The following is a 23778-nucleotide window of genomic DNA, read 5'->3' on the forward strand; positions in this document are numbered from 1 at the left end:
CCCCAGTGCTGACTCTGTGCTGAGTTCCAGCGCCCTGAAAAAGCAGTGACTTAGAAAGTGCCATGTGATGGAAAGATAAACATGATTGCTCCAGTAAACCATAGAACCCAGAAGTTACTCCAGTCTTGTCTTTATGTATTTATAAATGTATTTATGATTCTGCTGGTGTCAATTGATAAACAGGCGAAAAGGGAGATTGTGCGGCCTTGATCTTGCCTTGGGGGAATGCTGTGGTCTTTGCTAAGAACTGTGTGAGTCAAAAGTCATACCCTGTCCTGAAATCCCAGCCGTCACGGATTGAGAAGGTCAGAGTCAGGAGCTTCCTGAAGGTCATGCAAGTCCAAGTCCTCATTTCTCGGATAGGAAATAAAGCAAAACCATTTCTCTGCTCAATACTTCCAACACCAAATGTGTGGGTTTTCCACACCAAGCAATTTTCCAGTTCTCTGTGGGCAACATGTGAGTGTCCTACAGTCAATTCAATTCTGACATTAACTTCCCAGGGTTAGTGAAGACTTTTTGAGTTAAGGGCTTAGTCCCACAAAATTGCTTCCCCCCACCCCCACTTCAGATGCTAATCACAAATAGTGGGTCCCAGGTTACCTACTTCTGACTTGGCTACAAATGGGGGTTCCTACCCTCCCCCACTTCAGGTTCAATGATTTGCTGGAAGTTCATAGAACTCGGGACGTTTACTTAGACTTGCTGGTTTATAGGGCTTCCCTGGTAGCTCAGATGGTAAGGAATCTGCCTCCAATGCAAGAGACCTGGGTTTGGTCTCTGGGTCAGGAAGATTCCTTGGAAAAGGAAGTGGCAACCCACTCCACTGTTCTTCCCTGGGAAATCCCATGGACAGAGAAGCCTCGTGTGCTACAGTCCATGGGGTTGCAAAGAGTTGGACATGACTGAACAACAACAATGTGTGGTGTGCAGGATCTTAGTTCCCTGGCCAGGGATCGACCCCATGCCTCCTGCAATGGAAGCCCGGAGTCTGAACCTCTGTACCTCCAGGGAAGTCTATCTGTGGGTTTTTGTTTTTTTTTTCCACAAAAGCCTTTTCAGATTATAATTCACATCCTATACAATTCACTCGTTTAAACCGTACAGTTCAGTGGTTTTTAGTATATTCTCGGAGTTGTACAGCCATCTCAGTTTGGCAACATTTTCATCCCTCCAAAAATGAACCCTTTGACATTCCCCCTGTCCCGTCGCTTCCTAAACCCCCAGCCCCTGGCAGCCACTAGACTGCTTTCCCTCTCTCTGGATTTTGCCTCTTCTGGACATTCCGTATAAATGGAAAGCGACAGCCCGTGGCCTTTTGCACCAGGCCGCCTTCACCCAGCATGCCGTCTTCAAGCTGATTCATGTTGTAGTCTGTGTCGGCACTTCATTCCTTTTCGTGGCTGAACCGCGTGTGTTATTGACGACATTTTGTTCTCCTCTCGTCGGTTGAGTGCATTTTTAAAGAGTGACATTTTTTCCATCTCAAACACAGCTCTGAGCTACTGAGAGGGTCAGGGGACAGTTGCAGAGGATGCAAGCAGCAGGAAAGGCAGCTTCCAAGAGGGGCTCCCGGGAGTGGGGTGAGGACGTTCTTTCTCTGAGAGGCCCCTTGAGTGGGAGAAGGGAGAGTTGTGAGGGGCCTGGAGGGAGAGGGTCCTTTCGGGATTTCCTGCCAGTCTTTCTTTTCTCTTTCCGTGAGATGGACAGATGAGGAGAGCGCCAGGCCTCGGCAGACAAGAGGCCTTGTTCCAAGGCTGGAATCCTGAGCTGCATGTGTCCCAAGGCCCCGCTTTGAGATTGACATCTAAGGCCTCCAGGAGCCTCAAGGCAGATCCAAGGGGACTCAGATGAGAGCCAGCCTGATTGAGTCCAACCCAGGGATTAGAAGAGGGCAGTTACACATTAGTTTAATCTTGTTCTAATGGTCTTGTCTTCTCAAACAAAGTGACCAGTAATCCTGTTTATGGCTGCGTGTGGCGCTGCCTTCTGGGGCACAGAATCTGCTATTCAAAGGAACCGCACTTCTCAGCTCTCCGGGGGCCACACCTGAGCCACCCCTGGTTCTTGGGGGCGGACGGAGGCTGCAGTCAGGGTTATAGGGAAGATTCTGAAGCCTTCAGGAACTTCCCTGGTGGTCCAGTGGTTAAGACTTCGAGCACTCAATACAGGGGCCCTGGGTCCAGTCCCTGGTCAGGGAACTAGACCTCACACGCTGCAACTAAGAGTTCACATGCCACAACTAAAGATCCTGCATGCCACAACTAAGACCTGGCACAAATGCAAAGAAAAAAAAATCTTTTAAAAAAAGATTCTGCAGCCTTCATGTGAGGCCTCACCCACCCCAGACTGTCAATGTAAAACACTGGCTCAGGGGTTTCTCTGCTGAGCTGTCTTACTTGCAAGGGCCCCTCAAGTTCCAGAACCAAACAGGAGGGCTAGGAGGCAAAGAGAAACAGCTCCTGCGTTGACTGGCCCTGGAAGTCAGGCGTCCAGAGGCGGCTTTGTCCACTTTATTTAATATGAGCCCCGGCATCAGTCCTGCAAGGCGGGGGTGATGAAAGAGGACTCATCAGGGTAGGAGGGCCTCCCAGCTTGCAGGTAGACTGAGGCAGCTCTTACTCTCCAAGGTGCCATCTTCTTTTGGCGATGGGGTGGCCCAGAGACGAGAGCTGATCTTCATAGGAACTGCAGGCCAGTTATAGATGGGGTCTCCAGCACAATGTGCGGAGGTGGCTTTCTGGGTTTGACAGCCGGGCTCCCGTAGGCTCTGGATGGTGGGAGGAAGGTATCTGAATCAGAGGGTGGCTGGCCAGGGCATTACAATGTCAACGTCTTAAAAACCATCAGCCAAGCTGACCCTTACGTGTGTTTTGCATTTGGGTCTTAGACACACAGTTATGCTGCCTTCTATCTCCCCAACCCCTGGCCCACCCCCAGCTACCCTCCCCACCACCATCCCCACCACACAGTAAAGAATCACTAGTATCAGGAACCACTGACCTACCGTGGAGAAGTTAGATGGATAGATTTAATAACTCCCCCCCGCACCCCCTCCCCACCCCTCCCCACCCCCCGCCGTTGGCTTCCCTGGTGGCTCAGACAGTAAAGAATCTGCCTGCAATGCTGGAGGCCCAGGTTTGATCCCTGGGTCAGGAAAATTCCCCTGGAGAAGGGAATGGCAACCCGCTCCAGTATTCTTCCCTGGAGGATCCCATGGGCAGAGGAACCTGGGGGGCTACAGTCCATGGGGTCACAAAGAGACGGACAAGACTGAGCCACCAACACTGTCACTTTCACTCCCCAACCCCCCGTCTATGGTGGTGGGAACGACGCAGGAGAACATTGATCAGCCTCGCTCGGGTTTTACTGGAAGACAGAGGGCAGCTCTTGTAGCTGGGAGCGTGGGAGCAGCCGTAAGTCATGTGTCCCACGAGGCTGCCACATATCAACCTGGGGGCTTCTGAAAGCCTGTCTCCTAAGGAAGAGGCTGCAGGATGTTGATCCTGCTGTGAAGCCAGGCACCTGGGAGAGAGGAAACACTCCTTGCTGTTTCTGCGAGGTCAGCGGAGGCCTGCCAGTGAGCGGGTGACCGCGTGAGCAGCCTAACTCCTCTGCTTACCCTGGGTGCTCCAGCCACATCCTCACTACCTAGCCTCCAACTTGTCCTTGGCTCCAAGGAAGCAGGCAGGTGGGCCTGCAGGAACCTCATGGTCTGACGTTCATGAAATTAATGAACATGCTGCTGAACGTGAACAGCTGCTGATGTTTAGTGGGAGTGTGCCCTGGACCAGGCCGTGTGCCGGATGCTCCTCTCATGTCACCTTATGTCATTTTTGCCATACTCCCAGTGTTAGCGCTGATATAAACCTTATTCTTACAGATGAGGAAATGCCAAGAGATGAGGTAACTTGGCTGGGCATTGCTGGCCTGGCTTTTGACTCCTTTTGGAGGCCTATCTGCCCAGTTTGTGGTCACTGGGAGCTAGATGGGCAGGACAAAATGCCGGCTGGGTCTGTAACTCCTGGTGGGATTTGAAGCAATTACCTTCTCAGAGCTTTCTTTTGTACATCTGTAAAGTGGAGATAGAAATACCTGTAAAGTGGGGATAGGAAAGAATCTGCGTGTGAGGCAGACTCCTAACCACTGCCTCATATGGGAGTCCCTGCACGAGGTGTTTTGCTGAGAGTGAGGTATAGATGTCCCACATCTTTTCTGAGTATGGGAGGAAAATTCGTGTTTTCTCTTCATCTTCCCCTTCCCTCAGCCCAGCTTTACAGACCACCCGAGATGAAGACCTGTTCCCTTTTTTAGGGGGGGATCAGTCTGCAAAGAGTCAGTCCTGGAACCCAGAAGGGAGCCGAAGGCAGCCGGATGGACTCCCCAGGAAGGGATTCTAGGCTGGCAGTGAGTGGGAAGGCCCCCTTGGGAAGCAGGCAGGGCGGGCGGGAGGCCATCGGAAGAAGGCAGGGAGGGTAAAGGCTAGGCAGCCAGGCCGGGCACAGTCCATCTCCTCTGACAGTGCCCATCTGGCTGGTGGGAAGAGGCACTTACAGCCTCTACCAGGGATGTCGTTGTTGTTGGCACCCCAACAGACTGATGTCCCCTGGCCAGTTGCAAGAGAGCATTTGGGACCAACAGCTTGATTTCTAGTGCCCAGCGGGGTTGGAGTTTTACAACTTTGAACTTCTCCAGATTTGCATAAAGGGACCATCAGTTCAGTTCAGTTCAGTTGCTCAGTCATGTCCGACTCTTTGTGACCCCATGAATCGCAGCACGCCAGGCCTCCCTCTGCATCACCAACTCCCGGAGTTCACTCAGACTCAAGTCCATCGAGTCCGTGATGCCATCCAGCCATCTCATCCTCTGTCGTCCCCTTCTCCTCTTGCCCCCAATCCTTCCCAGCATCAGAGTCTTTTCCAATGAGTCAACTCTTCGCATGAGGTGGCCAAAGTACTGGAGTTTCAGCTTTAGCATCATTCCTTCCAAAGAAATCCCAGGGTTGATCTCCTTCAGAATGGACTGGTTGGATCTCCTTGCAGTCCAAGGGACTCTCAAGAGTCTTCTCCAACACCACAGTTCAAAAGCATCAATTCTTTGGCGCTCAGCCTTCTTCACAGTCCAATAGATGTCCCCTAAACAATGCCTCACTAAGTTCTTGTGGCTGCCGTGTCTTGAAGGACCTGTCCATTCCCTTCTCATTCTCCATAAAAAGCAAGATGACTTTATGTGGTTCATGGTGAGAGAACTCTGTGTTCCACTTAGTTTGATCTGCTCAGTAGGTACTAGGGGTCTTGTTGAATCTATCTGTGCTTTTATTTATTGATTTATTTATTCTTATTGAAGTATAGTTGATTTACAGTATTATATTAGATTCATAGTGAGTCAGTATTTTTGCAGACTATATTCCATTATCCGTTGTTACAAGATAATGGCTTATACATGCTTTTAAAGAGCTTTGTTGTACATCTTTCATTGTTTAGTTATCTATAATTCATTCGTTCAATGGAGCTTTTTTAAAAAGTTCTTTTAAAACTTTTTATAGAAGTGTAACAATGCTACAAAAAGTGTATAGACATTAGGTGTCCTGCTGATAACTTTGTACAGACAGACCATGCAGACTGGTCGATAGGATGTCAGCTGTCCCCAGAAGCATTTTAAAATGCTCACTTTGGCTGCCCTGTGGAGTAGAAGCAGGGAGACCAGTTAGAAGTTCTATATTGCAGTACCCTAAGAGAGTTGTTAATGAAGATGGAAGGTATCACAGGGCAGCGGTCCCTAGCCTTTTTGGCACCAGGGACCAATTTTGTGGAAGATAGTTTTTCCATGGACCGAGGCAAGGTTGGGGGGTAGAGTTGCAGGATGATTCGAGTGCATTACATGTATTGTGTCCTTTATTTCTATTAGTGTTACGCTGTGATATATAATGAAATAATTATACAACTCACCATAATACAGAATCAGTGGGAGCCCTGAGCTTGTTTTCCTGTAACTAGAGTGGCTATAAATACAAATGAAGCTTAGCCTACCACTCAACTCCTGCTGTGTGGCCTGGTTCCTAACAGGCCGTGGACCCTTACTGGGCTGTGTCCCTGGGGTTGGGGACCCCTGGCATAGAGGGAAGTGAATCACCTTCAAGAATGAGTTGGAAGCCAGGCACATAGAATCACCTACCAGTGTGCAGGGCCCTCTGTGTCTGGCCACTGAGAGGGTTAGGGTTTTCAGGGGTCCCCTGGGTCTCTGAGCTGCTGGGGAGGCATCACAAGGCGGAGCTGGGCGCTGAGCTGTTCCTCCCCTCCCCCTGCCCAGCCCGGGTGCTGAGGGAGTTAATTGCACACAGGGGTGCTGATCCGTGCAGACGGGCTGAGTGGAATGAAGCACAAAGATCTTGGGCCTGGCCTTGGAGACCTTTGAGAGGAACCAGGCGGGTCCCGCTGAGCTGTGGGCTTCCCCAAGGGGCCTGTTCTAAGACCTTTCCCTCCAACTTCTGGAAACTCACGTAGCCCGGATGTCAGAGCTGCGGAAACTGTCTGGGTCTCTGCCTCTGCTTTTTTGGACTCCCCCTCCTTTGCTTCCTTCTCTCCTTCCTCCCTCCCTTCCTCCGTTCACACTTCTCAAGATATACTATCATGGACCTAGAGATGATCACACTAAGTGAAGTAAGTCAGAAGAGAAAGATGAGTACCATGTGATATGGCTTATATGCGGAATCTAAAAACACGTTGATAAGAATGAACTTATGTACAAAACAGAAACAGATTTAGAGAAGAAAGCTATAGTTACCAGGGTGGGAGGGTTAGGGAGAGGGAAAGTTAGGGATTGAGACTGACATGTGCACACTGCTGTATTTTAAATGATAACCAATAAGGACCTACTGTAAGAAAAAAAAAAGTTAAATAAAAAAAAGAGGCACTGTGGAACAGTGAGGACCAGCTCAAGCCCTGGGGCCACATGACCAGGGTTTGACTTCGACTCCAGACCTGGAGCAAGTAAGTGACTAACCTGTCTGTGCTCCAGTTACCTCATCTGCAAAATGGGGACAAAATGATTCAATCAGTTAAATCGAATACAGTGTACAATAAGCCTACAAGCGCCATCCTCTGCCTTCCGGGTCACTGACCCCGGCTAGCCTGGGTAGTGATTAGCCATTTGTGTCCTTATTTGAATTTTCTGGGAGCATTCCCCCTGGACCCTGTTTGAAGGAACGTGCCTGCATGTTTGGGAGTTTATAATTAGAATCGTTACCATTTGTTGACCTTTGGCCACGTCCCAGCCCTATACCAACACTCACATACATCATCTCACATTGCCCTCAAAGAAGTCTATTTTCATCCCCATTTCCCCATTTTTTTTCTGAACTTTTTATTTTGTATTGAGGTATAGCCAATGAACAATGTTGTGATAGTTTCAGGTGGACAGCAAGGAGACTCAGCCATGCATATACATGTCTGCATTCTCCCCCAACCCCCCTCCCCTCCAGGCTGCCACATCACAGTGAGCAGGGTTCCCTGTGCCGCACAGTAGGTCCTTGTTGGTTATCCATTTTAAATACAGCAGTGTGTGCATGTCCATCCCAAACTCTCTAAGTATCCTTCCTCCCTCCCCCGACCCCGCCCAGCAGCTATAAATTCGTTTTCTAAGTCCATCCCTTTTTTTTTTTTTTTAAATTTTTGGCCGCACCATGCAGCATGTGGAATCTTCGTTCCCCCGACCAGGGATTGAACCTGTGCCCCCTGCGTTGGCAGCATGGAGTCTTAACCACTGGACCACCAGGGACGTCCCCATCCCCACTTTATAAAAAAAGAAAACTGAGGCTCAGAGGGATGAAGGAACTTGCCGAGGCCCTCTGGCTGGTAGTGCTAGGGCCAGGAGCTGACAGCCCTCCCGTGAGCTGCTTCTCTCCCTCCAGGGACAGTGTGTTGGTGCCAGCCCGCCATGGATGCTGAGGGCTGTTGGGTTCCCATTCTCGCTCAAGGCACCCTGCCTGGTCCCTGGAACCTTCCCTGTATCTGGCTACAGGATGGTCCAGAGAGGACCTCTCTATAGAAACCTAAGTAAGCTTAGGAATCAAATCATGTATATCTGGGGAAATGCATTCCTGGCAGAGGGCACAGCATGTCCAAAGGCCCTGGGACATCTTTCAGGGAGGGTATCTCCTGGCTCTTCTTAGCCTCTGCCTACCTTCTGGCCTCTGATAGGCCATCAGGGACACGGAATCCTGTCTTGGTGACGCTGGCTGACACAAGGAGCCTTTCTCTGAAGGTCCCTGGCATTTCTACCTGACTGGAGGGGCCTGTGAGCTCCCCGGCTGTACTTCAGGAATTGAGGTCTGGCTCGCAGCAGGCCACAGAGGGTGCCGACTTGGTCACTGTGGAGTTGTTAGGCCCTTCTGTATTTTTTTTTAATTTATTAAAAAAAATTATTTGTCTGTGTCGGGTCTTAGTTGCGGCATGCGGGATGTAGTTCGCTGACCAGGGATTGAACATGGACCCCCCCTGCATTGAGAGTACGGAATCTTAGTCCCTGGGCCACCATGGAAGTCCCCCTTCTTGTGTCTTCAAATAGCATTTTGGACAGTGGACTTTTGTTTTATCACAATGAAAAGATATAAAAAGAAAAAAAACAAGTCCACTCTCCCTGGTGGCTCAGACAGTAAAGAATCTGCCTGCAATGCAGGAGACTTGTGTTCAGTCCCTGGATTGGGAAGATCCTGTGGAGAAGGGAATGGCTGCCCACTTGGAGTATTCTTGCCTGGAGAATTCCATGGACAGAGGTGCCTGGCAGGCTACAGTCCATGGGGTCACAAAGAGTCAGATATGACTGAGTGACTAAGCACAAAATACACATAAGATTGACCACTTTATCCATTTTTAAGTTCAGTGGCATTAATTATGCTCTAGTTGTTGGGTCACCATCAACAGCACCATCTCCAGAGCTCTTTTCTTTCCCTAAAGAGAAACTCTGTCCCCAATAAACACTTAACTCCCGCCACTCTCCCATACTCACCTTTCTACCTTTGGTCCCTAAGGAGCTGATGATCTAGGCACCTCATACGAGTGGAATCATACAGTATTTGTCTTGTGGTGTCTGCCTTCTTTCCCTTAGCACAATGCTTCCAAGGTTCACCCTTGCTGTTGTGGGGGGGAGGTGAACTTTTTAGAAATACATGTGATGCTTGCTGGCCTCTGTCCCAGGAGCTGCAGAGCAACAAGAGGACAAGAGTCCCAGGTCTCAGGTAAAGTAACTCATGTCATCCTTACACCTGAAGGCTGGGGCTCCTTAGCTCCTGGCTTCACCTGTTTGCATTTCTCTAGTAGTCATGTGTGGATGTGAGAATTTGACTATAAAGAAGGCTAAGCACTGAAGAATTAATACTTTTGAATTGTGGTGCTGGAGAATACTCTTGAGAGTCCCTTGGACTACAAGGAGATCAAACCAGTCAGTCCTAAAGGAAAATAACTCTGAATATTCACTAGGAATGACTGTTGCTGAAACTGAAGCTCCAATACTTTGGCCACTTGATGTGAAGAGCTGACTCATTGGATAAAACCCCGATACTGGAAAAGATTGAAGGCAAAAGGAGAAGGGGTGCAGCAAAGGATGAGATAGTTAGATAGCATCATCAGCTCAATTAACATGAGTTTGAGCAAAGTCTGGGAGATAGTGGAGGACAGAGGAGCCTGGCGTGCTGCAGTCCATGGGGTCGCAAAGCATTGAACACAGTTTAGGGACTGAACAACAACAAATGGGCACACCTTGAAATCAAGACCCTCAACCCACATTTAGTCCTCTGTGGGCCATGTGTTTAGGTGCTTCTCATCTGAGCCTTATTTTTACCATCTGTGAAATGGGTCTCATGCACTGATTCTCAGATTATCTTTGGCCTGAATGAGCTGGCTTCCCATGGCCAACCTGGGAGCTGACCCTTGTGTGCCATGCTGATTGGGAGCAGGTGGAGGAGGAGTGCTTCTTAGACTATGACTGTTTTATTTATTAAAAATTAATGAAGGGACTTTGATGTATCAGGGCTTAAGAGGAACTGACAGGTCACATGGTCTCCAAAAGCACAGGGCTGGTAATCTATTTAAAAAAAAAACATTTTCTTCTTCTTTTTAATTTAATGGAGGAAATCATTAGCTGGGAAATTGGTCGAGCTGATTTATTCCTGTTTTGGGGAGGGGGAGTGGAAGAGCAATCTGCTGTAATTGCCGTTTGTTCTAGAAATATGTCAGCAAAATATTCCCATTAGCCAGGCCTGGTGGGAGACAGGGCCTCCAGCTTCCTTCTCTTCAAAGCCTGCTCCCCGCAGGAGACAGGATCTCTCTCTGGACCCAGGTGGGCGGCCACGCTGTCAGCAGCGAACATCTCCTTAAAGGTCCCAGCAGACTTGCCCTGGCTCCCTCGGTGTGTGTGTTTGGGTGGTGCTGGGGGGCCCCGGCTGTCCTCGACCCCCAGGGCTCTCACACTCAAGTCCCAGTTCCCAGGGATGCAGGTCTGGGACCCCCATCTGGGAAAGAAGACTACGTGCCTCCTGGGCTTCATTTGGTTCCAAGGGAGGCAACTTCGGTTGACCCTAAAAATAACCAAACATGCAAACAGCTTCAACAGGCAAATGTTTTTCATATCTGCGAGCCAAATAATTTAAAGGTACAGCTGTTTTTCCACTGTCTCAGTCTGTTTTCTTGGTGCAGGGAGGGGCTGTCTGGAGTGATCTGGGCTCTTTTGGGGTGACTGTCTTCCACCCCCACAGGTTGAGGTTCTGTCTGCGTGCTGAGCCTTGCCATAGGCCCCTGCCCGAGAGGTGGACACCTCCCGCCCAAGCCTGGCAAGGGCTAAGGTCCCCACATCCCCCGGAGCCAGCCAGCCTGGCTGGAGTGCTGGTGACCTTTCAGGCTTGCTGCACGTGCAGAGAGGTCCTCCTTATACATGAATTTGATTTTGTGAGCTCGTCTAGCCCCGAAACAGGAGTAAAACGAGTTCTCAGAGAGGAGGCTATAAGAAGCAGGATGTGGAAAAGGTGGAAGACGAGGGACCACCGGGGCGTGAACTGTGCTCTGAGCAGGGGCTGGGTCCACAGCGAACTCCAGGTCACCCGAAGCCCAGTGTGCGCAGCCTCTTCGCTGTGTATCCCAGGCCCTCACTCACTCTGTCCCTCCTCCCTGCCCTCAAGGCCAGTGTGAGGCTCCAGGGCACATCACCACGTCCACAGCTGGGCATCTGTCTGTCCCTGTCATAATCCTTCCATAGGTGCACCATGTCTAGGGGGAAAGCCCACCATCAAATAGGTGGTTTTGTGCGTGCTGAGTGTGGTCACCCCTTGGAACAGTGGGTCTGGGACTCCAGGGCAGGAGTCTAAAGCCATGGGGTGGGGCTATCATCCTGGGAGTTGGTTCATGATGAGGGGAGGGGCAGACCCAGCCCTGTAGGGTAGGGTACTACAGAATCTTCATTCAGTCACTCAGGCGCTCATTCATTCATTCCAAAACTGTGTTCACTGCCTGCTGGGTGCCGGGTACTCTTCTAGGCCATGGGGAGATAGCACTGAATACAACCCAATCAAAATCTTTGCCCCCTGGAGCCTCTACTCTAGTGGGCATATCTATCAAGTCCTTTCAGTTGTGTCCAACTCTTTGCAACTCCAAGGACTTTAGCCCACTGGGCTCCTCTGTCCATGGGGATTCTCCAGGCAAATACTGGAGTGATTGGCCAAGCCCTCCTCCAGGGGATCTTCCCAACGCAGGGATCAAACCGCCCCCTGCCCCCATCAAACCCAATGCATCTCCTGCATTGGCAAATGGGTTCTCTACTGCTCATGCCACATTCCAGTGGGAAAGACAGTTTTTTTTTTTTTTTTAAAAAAGAACGTGTCACACCATGGATGAACCTAAAAACATGTTACTCTGAGTAAAATAAAGGAAAGAAAGAAAGAAAAGTCGGTCAGTTATGTCCAACTCTTTGTGACCCCATGGGCCATAGCCTACCAGGCTCCTCTGTCCATGGAATTTTCCAGGCAGGCATACTGGAGTGGGTTGCCATTTCCTTCAGAGTATCCGCCTGATCCAGGGATTGAACCTGGGTGTTCCGCATTGCAGGCAGACGCTTTACCATCTGAGCCACCAGGGAAGCTGAGTGAAATAAGCCGGATACAAAAGGATAGCAACTGTATGATTCCAATTCTGTGACGTGCCTAAAGCAAAGTAGAATGGGGGGTGCCAGGGGCCATGGGGGGGCAGGAACCAGGAGTTGGTGTTCAGTGGGGACAGAGTTTCAGTTTTACAAGATGAAGAAGTTCTGGAGATAGATGAGGTTGATGGTTGCACCACAGTACGAAGGTACTTAATGTCACGGAACTGTACATTTGAAAATGATTGAGACGGTAAGCTTGATGTTGTGCGTATTTTCTACAATTTTTAAAGTAACAAGAAGAAAGGAAAGTGCATAGTATTTTAGATAAGGATCAAAGCTATGAAGTAAAGGGGAAAGTCAAGGGAGTGCTGGGGTTGGGGTGAAGTTTGAAATAAAGTGGAAGGACTTCCTGGCGGTCCAGCGGTTAAGACTCCACAATCCAGTGCAAGGGGTGTGGGTTCGATCCCTGGTCGGGGAACTAAGATCCCACTTGAGGCTCGGCATGGCAAAGAAAGAAAAAAGGGTAGTCAAGGAAAGCCTTACTGAGGAGGGGCCCAGAGCAGAGGCTGCAGGGGGAGGGGCTCTGGGCAGAGGGTCCGAGGGACAGATTCTCTGAGGCGGGCAGAGCAGGGCCTCCAGATCTTCACTGTGAGTGGGGTGAGACCAGGCCGCTGTGGGGCACAGGTTTGTAGGAGATCCCTCTGGCCGTCCTGTTAAGAGAAGCAGGGGGCATATGGGAGCCTAAGAGGAGATTTTTCAGGGTGAAGGGGGAGCTGCCCAGGGCCCCTGGTCCTCGGCAGCAGTCTCTAGATGACCTGTACCTGCTGGTGGGCTCACAGCACACGCAGAGTTATGGTTGTTTATGGTTATGTTTAAATGTTCGCGGAGTCCCCACTGCCACCCCCCAGACATTGCTTCTCCCCAACTTGGGCATATAGGGGCTGGTGGGGTTGTGGGGGGCAGGAAACAGGAGTGGGATGGTGGCTTGGCCAGGCTTTGGTTCCCACTGTGCTAGCTTTGAAGCCACACAGCTGTCCCCTGGGCCCTTGACCTGCCCTGGCATGGGATGGAGTGCTGGGGGCCCCCTCCTACCCTGGCCCATCTCAGAGTCTCCTGCCTCTCAGGAGGCCCATGCAGGCCAGGCCGGGGGGAGTCGGGGGCCTGGACTTCAGCCCCAATGCCCCCCTCCCTATCCCCCACCTTGCCTTGTGTTCCTGCAGCTGTGTCTGGGTTTCAGCATCTGCAGAGTGAGAAGGTTGATCTGGAATCTGGTCTGGACTCTAGTCCAGCCCTGGTGCCAGGGCACAAGCCTGTGAGAACGGCCTCGTGCACGTGGGAAGGTGTCCCTGAAAAGCCAAGATAGCCCCGCCGGAGATCACAGACCCCCTGTCCACCCCCACGGGGGTCCTGCTGCTACTTTAGGAGTGCCAGGACGGTCTGTTTCAATCCTCCAACTCCTGCCCGGACATTCCAGGGATGACCTCAGGAGTTGCTGGGGGAAACGGCAGGAGATGGGGTTCTAGAATAGGGGCCAGAGGGGGCAGGAGGAGAGGTCAGCGGTTCAGGGCCCTACGTCATTATGGAGTCCACCATGCGCACTCCCCAGCTGATGCCTGTTGTGTTCCCTGAGAGCCCGACTGCCCACCTTCTGTCCTTTTAGAGGGAGCGTGGGGGGCCAGGCTGCAAACAGAGGTTCGCTCCACTGTCCAGACACCGCGGGGTAAGTAGGGAGGGGAAGGGATAGAGGAGAAGACGGAGGAGCTGTATGCTGGGCCTGGACAGTGTGTCCTGTGTTCCCAGCCTGTTAAGACCTTAGAGCTGCTCTGTCCAGAGCAATCATCAGTAGCCCCATGTGACTTCTTAATTTAAATTTAATTTTTTAAAGCATTATTTCTTTGGTTGCACCAGATCTTTCGTTGTGGCATGTGGGATCTAGTTCCTGGACCAGGGATTGAACCCAGGCTGCCTGCATTGGGATCTCAGTGTCTTAGCCACTAAACCCCCAGGGAAGTCCCTTCATTTCAAGTTTAAATTAAAGCGAAATAGAATTAAAAATTCCATTGTCCAGTCACACTGTTCACCTTCCAGGGGCTCAGTAGCCCCTGGGCTAGTGGTGGCCCAGGCATAGAACACGTCCGTCATCCCAGAAAGTTCCATGAAACAACACCAGTCTCATCTCCAGAGCACCCCCTCAAGGTGGAGACTGTTTGCCCCTCATTTTACAGATGGAGAAGCTGAGGCTCAGAGAAGGGAAAATGACTCACTAGTCAGGCAGCCACTGAGTGTAAGAGAGCACTCAAACCTGGGGGCGTTGAGTGGATGTGGGGATGGTGTGCACGTGGGTCCTGCTGCCCAAAGGGCCGCTTCCTGGGACAGAGGTGACCCAAAGCCACTAGCTGGCCACACACGTGTCTGGCACTCCTGCCTCAGGGCCCGGTGGGGCTCCCCCACCCAGGCTCCATTACCCAGTGGGGAGCAACGCGTTAATGAAAAGGCTGAGCAAGGATTGACATTTCCATCTGGGGCCTCCTTTTGAGACCAAATCCCATAGGAGAGGCTTCAGGAAACATCACTGGGCTCTGAAAAACTCATTCTAAAAGTGAGAGAACCGTAGCCAAAGGCTGGAAGCAACCCACATATCCAGTGACGCCAATGCTGTGGTTCAGCCGTAAAGAGGAGTGAAGCACGGACACACGCTACCGAGTGGACGACCCTCAAGCACCCGATGCAGAGTGAAAGAGGAGGGCCACGGAGTGGACGATCCCATTGATCCAAAGTGTCCAGAGCAGGTGAACCCACAGAGACCCAGAGCAGACTGGTGGTTGCTGGGGGCTGGGGGAGGGGGTGGGCGATGAAAACGTTCTGGAATGAGAGGAGATTGTGGCACTCCATGCGTCTGACCTGTGCGCTTTGAAATAGTAAGAATGGGACTTCCCTGGTGGTTCAGGGGCAACGGGGCTTTTCTGGTGACTCAGAGGTAGAGAATCAGCCTGCAATGCAGAAGATGAGGGTTCAGTTCCTGGGAGGGGAAGAAGGAAATGTCAACCCACTCCAGTATTCTTGCCTGGAGAATCCCATGGACAGAGGAACCCGGTGGGCTACAGTCCATGGGATCTCCAAGAGTCAGACACAGTTTAGCAAGTAAACCACCACTGCCATGGGTGGCTAGGATTTCACCTTCCAGTGGAGGGGTTGCTAAGGTCCTGCATGCCTCTCAGCTAAAAAAACCCCAAAACCACAAAACAGAAGTGATATTATAACAAATTCAATAAAGATTTTTAAAAATGGTCCACATTAAAAAAAAAATCTTTTTAAAAATGGTAAATTTTAAGGGTGTTTTGCCACATTAAACACAAGAGGAAATAGTAGAATCTCAATGGTGCACGTATGTAATGTTCATTAGGAAATGTGTTCAACTTTGTTGTGTGTGTGAACATTTTCATAATAAAGCATGAGGGGGAAGCCAGAAGAAAATGGTGGAGAGGAAATGTTTTCCAGATCGCAGTCTTCAGAGACCGGAACCCAGCTGGGGCCACCCTGAGGTCTGTGTCCGTCAGATGGTGCGAGGCCTCTGCGTTGCCTTCAGTCTCTCCAGGGCCTCAGTCCTGGCCCTGGGCAGCAAGGGGAGGTGGGACGTGTAGGGGGTGTGCCCAACAAGCTTCCGTTCCCCTCTAGGGCACAACGTTCTTAAGCTGGTGTATACACACCTTCCCTGGCCCCTGATGTCTTAGTGTCGAACTGCCCTGGAGTTCCAGTTGGGACGATGGTGGGGTTGTGTCCGCTTGTGGTGAGAACTGGAGGCCCAGAGATGGGCCTGGATGTGCCCCTGTCATGCCATCTCCAAGTGGGGAGGCTGAGACCCCAGCCCAGGCCTCCCGGTGCTCTCTCTGTCCCCATCTCTACAGCGTGGAGTGAGTGTGGGACCAGCAGCAAAGGCCAGAGCTGGGGCTGGGTCGTGGACTAGAGTAGCAGCGAGGATGGCAGAGGCCAGTGGGAGCAGCCCAGGGCCGGAGACGGCAGGGAGGCAGAGCCTGCAAGGGCTGTCCACCCTGGAGAGGCATCCACCTGGGAGGATTGTCCACCCGAAGGGTCGTCCACCTTGGAAGGTCGTCCACCTGGGAGGGGTGTCTACGTGGGAGGGTCCTCCACTTGGCACCCCAGAGTGCCTTCATCTTTCCTGCACTTCCTGCAAAAAAGGCTCCGGGTGTCGAGGTCCTCCCTTAGTTGAATGTCCCCTCATCCCACCTGAGGTTGGAAAATATGACTGAAACTCATGGGGAAATGCGCCTTAAGGTCTGGCGATGCTGATTTTTAAAGACGAGGAGACAGGTGGAGGTCAGAAATGCCTCCTCCAACACCAGGGCCCCAGGTGGTACCCAGGGCATCAGGAGGGGCTCTGGGCCCCTCAGTCCCCAGGGAGTTTAGCTGGGCGGGTGGCCTGGGCATGAGATGAGGGGTGCGGCTCATCTCAGGGTGATGGAGCGCAGTGAACCAGGCAAGGAAGCCTTGAGAGCTTCCTGTCCCCTCACCCCCATCTCCTCCCAGCGGGCAGAGAGCTGCTGTCTGCCCCACTGAGTCGGGCCAGTTCCCTTCCCAGCCCGGCCGCCTCGGCCCAGAAGGCCTGGTTCGGGGGAGGCCGCACCAGAAGTGTGGGGATTGGCTCCGAGCTGACGCCTTCCCTCCAGCATAAGGTTCCTCCGCCCGCCTCGGGCTCTGCCAGCGGCTCCCCTTTCTCCATGGCAACTTAGCTCAGTGGTCCCAGTGGAGGAGAGAGAATCAATTCTTCCTCTTCCCTCCCTCTCTCTCCTCTCTCCCCACCCCTTCCTCTTGGCCTCCCTTCCTCCTCCGTCCCCACCAGGCTCACGGCACCTCCATCCATCCATCCATCCATCGGTCCATCCGTCCGTCCTTCCCTGGTCCCTGAGGCGCCCTGCCGTCTCCAGGCATGGGTTGCCGGCAGGGCTGTGTGCTGGGGGTGGCTCCCTGAGGCTGTCAGCATGGGGAGCTCAGGGATCCTCCGCAGACATGGGAGGCCGCAGGACCAGCCCCCAGCCGGCTCCTGTGGCATGGGCTTCCAGCTCTGACACTTTCTCTCCCCTCTTCCCGGTCCTTACATTTTCTTCCTGAAAGGTAATGTTCTGCTAAAACTGTCAGAGCCTTAGGACGGGTTTATTAGCAAGGCAGGCTCTGTCCTGGTCACATGGGCTGCTTGTTTTCCCTGGAGTCGCTGGGATGGAGGGGGAGAGGGAGGGCAAGGCATGGCCCGATTCGGAGCTGGAGGGCACACAGCAGAGTTTGGGCGCGTGTGGGGTCTTTCGTCCAGGGCGGCTCTAAGCGGCCCGCTCCCACGCCTGGTGCTTGGGTCTGTGGCTGTTGCCTTTCCATTTTTCAGCCTCATCGCTACGCAGCGTGAGCAGTCTGCTTCCTGGACTGTGGTCTGACCACAAGGGGAGGGGGAGGGAATTTGGGGGCATGCACGTGCACCCCAGACGGGACAGGGCTCCCAAGTGGTGATGGTTTGGTACTGATTTCTCTACCTGATCCTTTCTCACCTGGAAACGGAGTTTGGTGGGGGAAATGTTTTGTCCCCATAACCAGGGATTTCCCAGAGGATGGTGTAGTCAGGCTGATCCGGGCAGAGGGAGGGTCCCAGCTGTCTGGCTATCCCAGGCAGTACCACTGTGTCTGGGACCACACTCAGTAGAGTGTGGCTCAGACAGAATCCTAAGACCGTTGCCCAGCGGGTTGAGATTTTCCGTTGTGTCTACCCCGTTTCCAGGCATGGCATTCAGGACAGCTTTTCCTAGCTCTCCAGAAAGGAATCGGTGAGATTACTCCATCTGCTGCCTGTCCCAGGGGTGGTCTTGGGATCCATGCCTCTCTGGTTACCTCTGCCTCCTGGCAGTGGATGATGGAATAAAGAAACCCCTCACTGTCAAGGAGAACATCTCTGTTGATGGAAAGTGAGGCCCGAAGAAAACAGATTTAACATCCAGTTCTTAGAAGCCACGGGTTTGAATGGTGCTTAAGAGGAAGCCCTGTGTGATCTTTAAATAGAAAGTGAATGCCAGTGACTCAGAGGGAGGCTTGAAAGTTTGGTGCAGGTATCAGAGGAAATAACAGTCAGCCGTGATCGTGGTCCCCACTTTGGGGGTTGAGATGGCAGGGCGCCTAGAAACTCAGGTATGTGTCTCAGAGTCAGGCGGTTCCTTGGATTATGTGCTTGTTTTCAGCATTATCTCTGGCGGACTGCGTTCAAAAACAGACAGCCCGAGGCAGGGTTCGCCTGCCCCCCACCCCAGGCTGGGTCTGTGGTCGGGTCTCTTGAAACTGTGTTTGCTCCCGAAGCCCTGTTTCGCTAAAGCCGCCGTAACCTCTGAGTCCTCCGTGTTTCCCTTTGATAATCAGATCGGTTCCTGTGGGGCAGGATGAGAAGAAGGCTTTTGTGCCTGCAGCGTCTGTGCTGTGTCTTGCTTTCCCTTCGCTTCGAGGCTGGCGTCTGTCACCGAGCCCCTGCCGGCATCTGGGCGCTGTGCAGGCTTCTTAATGACATTAGCTGCGTCTGGATTCTGGCCGGTTTGCTGTGAATTCTGATGGCTTTACGAGTCGTGAGATGGGGTGGGGAGGCCGTGTGCTGGTTGGGTTGGGTTGGGTTTGCTGGCAAACGGAAAATCTGATGTGACACGGGCAAGGTCAGCCCCGTGAGTGGCGGCACCCCTTTCTCAGCTCCGCTCCCAGAACCCACGGGAGGTTGCGGCCGCTGGGGTTACTCGGCCTCCCCCCAAGGAGGGGTGTCTTTCACGGGCGTCCAGGGTTGGGGGGGCACTGCTTGGGCGATCCACGTTTGTGTTTAATCAGCACGCCAGCAAGTCGGAAGGATGGCAGCGCAGGGCTGGCTTGTGGGGGGGGTGGTGTGGGGCGGGAGGGAAGCACGGCTCCGCCAACCCGCCGGCTTTCATCCAGAGTGAATCCTGAGTGCTCCGTGCCAGCCTCCCCCCTCCCTCTCCTGTCCTCCAGCACAAGGAGCCAGCCTCCTCTCTCTGAGCAACCTCACAAACCAGTGCCTTACTTGAAAGCCTCGTAAACAGCCGCAGAGGGTGTGAGAGCAGGTCGGAGAGGTGGGAGCCGTTTGGCTGCCGGTGGCTCCAGCCTCCCCAAGTGTGGAAAGCTCACTCCAGGAAAAGTGGAATAGTGGCCGTGTTGGCTGGCTTTCAGGCGGTGAGTGGCTCTCTCTCTTCCTTAATTCGACGGGAACCCTGGGATGCAGGGGAGGGCTCGGTGGGAAGCCTGGTGGTTTGGACAGAGGCTCAGGAAGCCCACAGGAAGATCTCTGCGGGGAAAGTTTGGTTTGTCTTGCCCCATGCGCTGGCGTCCCCCCTACCCAGGCTGTGTCGGGCAGGACAGGCGGTCCTGGCTCAACATCCAAGGTTCTAGGACTTGGGACCACGACCTCCTGAGAGGCTGAGACTAAGAAAATCTTAGTGGTGGCAGTTCATCTTTTTACACAAATGGCTTAAGAAATTGTGCAGGAGAACAGAAGCTCATGAACATTCAACTCTCCCGGTCTGCTTTGCAATGTGCCTGAACATACACACACACACACACACACACAGTCACACACATGTACACTCACACGCACACACACGGATACCATTTTCCCTGCTTCCATCAGGGGTGCACATACCAGCTGGCATTCTGCCCTTTAACATGATCTCCCATAAACAGTTCCCAGTATTGATAAGATCGCACAGCTGTCCTTTTTGTGCATTGCTTTTTAGCTCTGAATCTTATGTGAGTGAGACAGACCATTTGTGTGCACTTCTGGAAATCTCTGCCCTCCTCTCTTACTGTTCCTCTTTTCCACGTCGCCCCAGGCTTTGCTATGTTGTTAGGTGTGTTATAGACATTAGTGTATTTGTGTCTTCAGTGGAAGCCCCAGGTGCCAGCTTTTCAGATTGGGCTGCTGAGGGTCTCAAGCTGAAAGGAAGAGGGGCTGTCAAAGAGAGAGAGTGCTAAGCTTAAGAGGTGCTGAGCTGAGAGGCCGTGTGTGCATGCATGCATGCAAGTGTGTGTGTGTGTGTGCCTTCCCCCCATTGTTTGTACTTAGGCATCTTCAGCTCTGCTTTCCAGCTCTCCCCATTGTCTGGTTCAGCAAACTCTGAGCCGGGATCGTAACACCCACCTCACAGGCGCCTTCACAAATCTCATCTAATGTAGCAATTTGCAACCACTGTAGAAGTGGTTGGTGTTGTCCCATTTTACAGGTGAGCAAACTGAGTCTCAACACAAGGGCCAGGAAGCTCCCCTGGAGTAGGAAATGGCAACCTGCTCCAGTATTCTTGCCTGAGAAATCCCATGGACAGAGGAGCCTGGCGGGCTATAGTCCATAGGGTCGCAAAGAGTCAGACAGGACTGAGCGACTGAGCAAAAGCATGAACTGAGCTTCAGAGCAGTGGGGTAGCCCACCCTATGACAGAGCCAGAACTCAGCTCTTAGACTCAGTCATTCGTTCATCAGTTACACACGCAGCCCGCTCTGCATGGGCCCCCTGCCTCTGGCTTTAGGATGAAGGGAAGACCCAGTCCTTGCCCCCCTAGGGAGGAGGCCCTCCATCCTAGATGTCTAAGGAGAGAAAAAGAAAGAAGCAGAGGGCAGGCCCTGAAGGAGGAGGCACCACAGGGTGGAGTGGGGAGCCCCTTACTCACCCACCGCCCATCACTCCCGCACTCTGCTCTGTAGAGAATCTTGATTTTCCGGATGCTGATCTGCTCTCTATTGTGCTGTGGGGGCAGCCTGGGTCACATTCTTGTAAAACTTAAGGTAGGGACTTTCCTGGTGGTCCAGTGGTTAGGACTCCGTGCTTCCGCTGCAGGGGGCCGTGGGTTTGATTCTTGGTCAGGGAACGAAGAGCCTGTGTGCCAGGCCAAATATAAATAAATGAGAGCCACATGAAACATTCTTTGGGAAAAAAGAAAAAGAGTTAAACATCATCTTGTCATCCAGAAGTCTGCAGAATGGGTGTGTGTGTTTTATGAGACCTTAGGTGTGGGTGGCTTGGTGTAGAAGGAGGGCCATGTACCCCAAGACACTGTGCCTCAGTTTCCTCATCTGTAACCTAGAGAGAGCACCACCCACTTCACATACCTCAGCCAGGAGGAGAGGAATGTGAGGGTGCGCGGCAGTGAATCCCAAGAATTGGCATCGGAGGGTTGTTATCATGCATTTAGATATCCTGGTATCGTACTCTGATGGCTTAGAAAAGACTGTAAGCGTTTGGAGTATGTAGATATATGCATATAGATACGCAGAGAGAGAGTGCGCCAGTGGTAAAGCAGATGATTTAAACAGTGATTCTGGGTAGAGAGAATCTAAGAGTTCTTATGTTGTTTTTGCAACTTTTTGGTAAATTAGAGATGAAAAAAAAACAAAAACAAAAGCAGAACAGTGTTTGAGAGCTTTTCTCTAAAACTGGACAGAATAGTAACATAACAGAGGAGGGTTTGTACCTTAAGAAGCTGCATGAACAAAGCCAGTGGCTGGCCAGCCTGCGGGGGAGAGAGAGCTACGGTGGGGGAGCTCTCAGGTCTTGGCCAGGCCAGACTCTCTCGAGATAGGGCTCTCCCTGGACTCGAGGGCCTCCGAGGTTGAGCTCCTCCCCAGCTCCCTCTCTGGGCTGGGTGAGGCCTTCCCCAGGGCGTGAGTCTTTCCTTCCAGAGGATGGAGCCTGCTGCTTGCCCCAGGCCTGGATGAAGTTGATAGTTTCTTGCCCGGATGCTGGTTTCGTTTGGGTCCAAGCTGCAGCCTCCCTTCCCATGCTGTCAGCCTTGTGGCCTTCCACTGAACCCTTGGCTCAAGAGAACCCCTTTCAGTAAATCTTGGCATGCTTGCTAGGAGTTCCGGCTCTGCTGCCCGCAGACTACCCCAACCTCCAATGTGAGCGTGGTGGTACCCGAGCCAGCACCCCCGGCGAGTTCTGTTCCAGGTTCCCCACCTTGCTGCAAGAGGATCATTTCTCATCAGGTCTTCCTCACCTCTCTGGGGGTCGCAGGGAGGACAGAAGGCAGCACAGAGCAGGAGTTTGGGGCTGGTTCGGGGCCATCTCACACCGTCAGGTGCCCACCGTCCACTGGGGGAACGCGGAGGTGGAAGCGAGACCAAGCCCCTGTCCTGTCCACTCTCTGCCATCAGCCCAGGCGTGAGCCCTGGGAGGTCCCCCTTGGCCTCTCTCAGCCTCAGTTTCCTGGTCTGCACAACAGGGTTAAGGATGGTGCCCTTGGGAGACAGGAAGGAGCAGGAGAGTATGTGCAGAGCCTCACACTCTTGGCCGGCACTTTGCTCTGCCTGTTGCCCCGTGCCCTTGTCAGGCACTTCACAGCTTTCGAGGCGTGGACACACCATTATCACTGCCTGCGGCTGTGACTGGGCTTTGTCAGGGCCGCAGCAGCCTGTGCAGACAAGGAACCGGGAACCGGGAATTCAGAACACACACCAGCTGCCTGGTTTCCTTTGCCCACTGGGCCCCTGCGAACTGCATGGCTAAAGTCCTACCTTGGGACTCCAGGTTCTTGGATGGGGAGACTGGGAGGTGGGGGCTGCCCTGGGGAGATAGGAGGAGCAGAAGTCATTAGCCACGTGGACCCGGCGTTGAGTCCTGGCTGTGAGGCCTGGCGGAAGTCACTCAGTGCCGCCAGCCTGAGTTGTGTTCTGTGCAGAACAAGGGCGATCCTCGTGCCAGGGGCGCTGGGTGAGAATGGGAGGATAGAAGGAGCGAGATGATGCCAGTGATTGCTTTATAGGGCTCTCCTTCAGGGCAGGACTCAAGAAAAGGATTAGTTTCAAATAGCCACTCTGTACCAAAGGTCATCCGAGGATCGGGGCCAGGTCAGCTGCTGCTTTACATGTTTCCAAATGTTTGGAGAGCCAGTGCTGTGCCGTGGCCAGCGGGAGCTTCCGTCAGAGGTGTGGTCACTCAGCTGCCTGCAGCTTAGAAGATGAGGCCTGGGCCTCGCCAGCCAGCTGAGGGCACAGGACCCCAGCAGTGTCGCTGGTGGAGAAACCAAGGCCCAGGGAGTGTGCCTCATTGCTGGAGCCGGATGTGGCTACAGTGCCAAGAAGGGGCCTCCCCAGACCCAGAAAGAGAGCAGGGAGCAGAATCTATGCTTGAATCACCTCCTGGCTGCTTCCCCCTGGGGGTAAGAGGGTGGCTTGAAGCTGCTTGTAGCCCTCTGCCCTCCCAGGCAGCAGCCTACGCACTGAGGATTCCAGGTCAGGCCCAGAAGTTGGGGAAATTGGCAGAGACCCAGAGAGGTTCTCTTGAGTACCCCAGAGCCAGGCTGGGCTGGGCTGGGCAGCTTCAGGGTCAGGGAAGAGTCCCCCTTCCTCTCTGCACTGGCCCCTGCTCCCTTCCACCTGCCCCCCTCCCTTTGCAGCTGTGGAGAGACCTCGCTGGTGACAAGGTGATGCTCCTTCTGCAAAGCACCGGCTTCTTGCCCCACAGCCAATGCGCGCTGGGCCGGTGCATGAAAGGCCTTTTTGATGCTGAGCCCTTAGGAGTGTACCACCTACTGGTCCTGGCCGAAGAACCAATTGGTCCTGTTTGTTGTTGTTGTCTTTAAAAAAAAAAAAATTTACTTTTTGGCAGTGCTGCCCAGC

General features: G+C 52.7%; 1 protein-coding gene across 15 annotated transcripts in view; it reads left to right on the forward strand.

The window, feature by feature from the left end:
• PITPNM2 (phosphatidylinositol transfer protein membrane associated 2) overlaps positions 1-23778 on the forward strand; it is a 157958-nt gene that overhangs the window by 54135 nt on the left and 80045 nt on the right. For 2 of the 15 annotated variants that reach the window (XM_069557718.1, XM_069557727.1), the window contains exon 1: positions 18216-18309. The exons of 10 other annotated variants lie outside the window; for them this stretch is intronic. The gene's annotated coding sequence lies outside the window, so the exon portion shown is untranslated. Of the gene's footprint in view, positions 1-18215; positions 18310-18603; positions 18703-18951; positions 19345-23778 lie in introns of those variants that run through there. 3 more of the 15 variants (XM_069557716.1, XM_069557724.1, XM_069557726.1) reach the window with 2 other exon arrangements.

The sequence above is a fragment of the Ovis canadensis genome, chromosome 17, assembly GCF_042477335.2.
Source record: "Ovis canadensis isolate MfBH-ARS-UI-01 breed Bighorn chromosome 17, ARS-UI_OviCan_v2, whole genome shotgun sequence".
NCBI classification, from domain to species: Eukaryota; Metazoa; Chordata; class Mammalia; order Artiodactyla; family Bovidae; genus Ovis; species Ovis canadensis.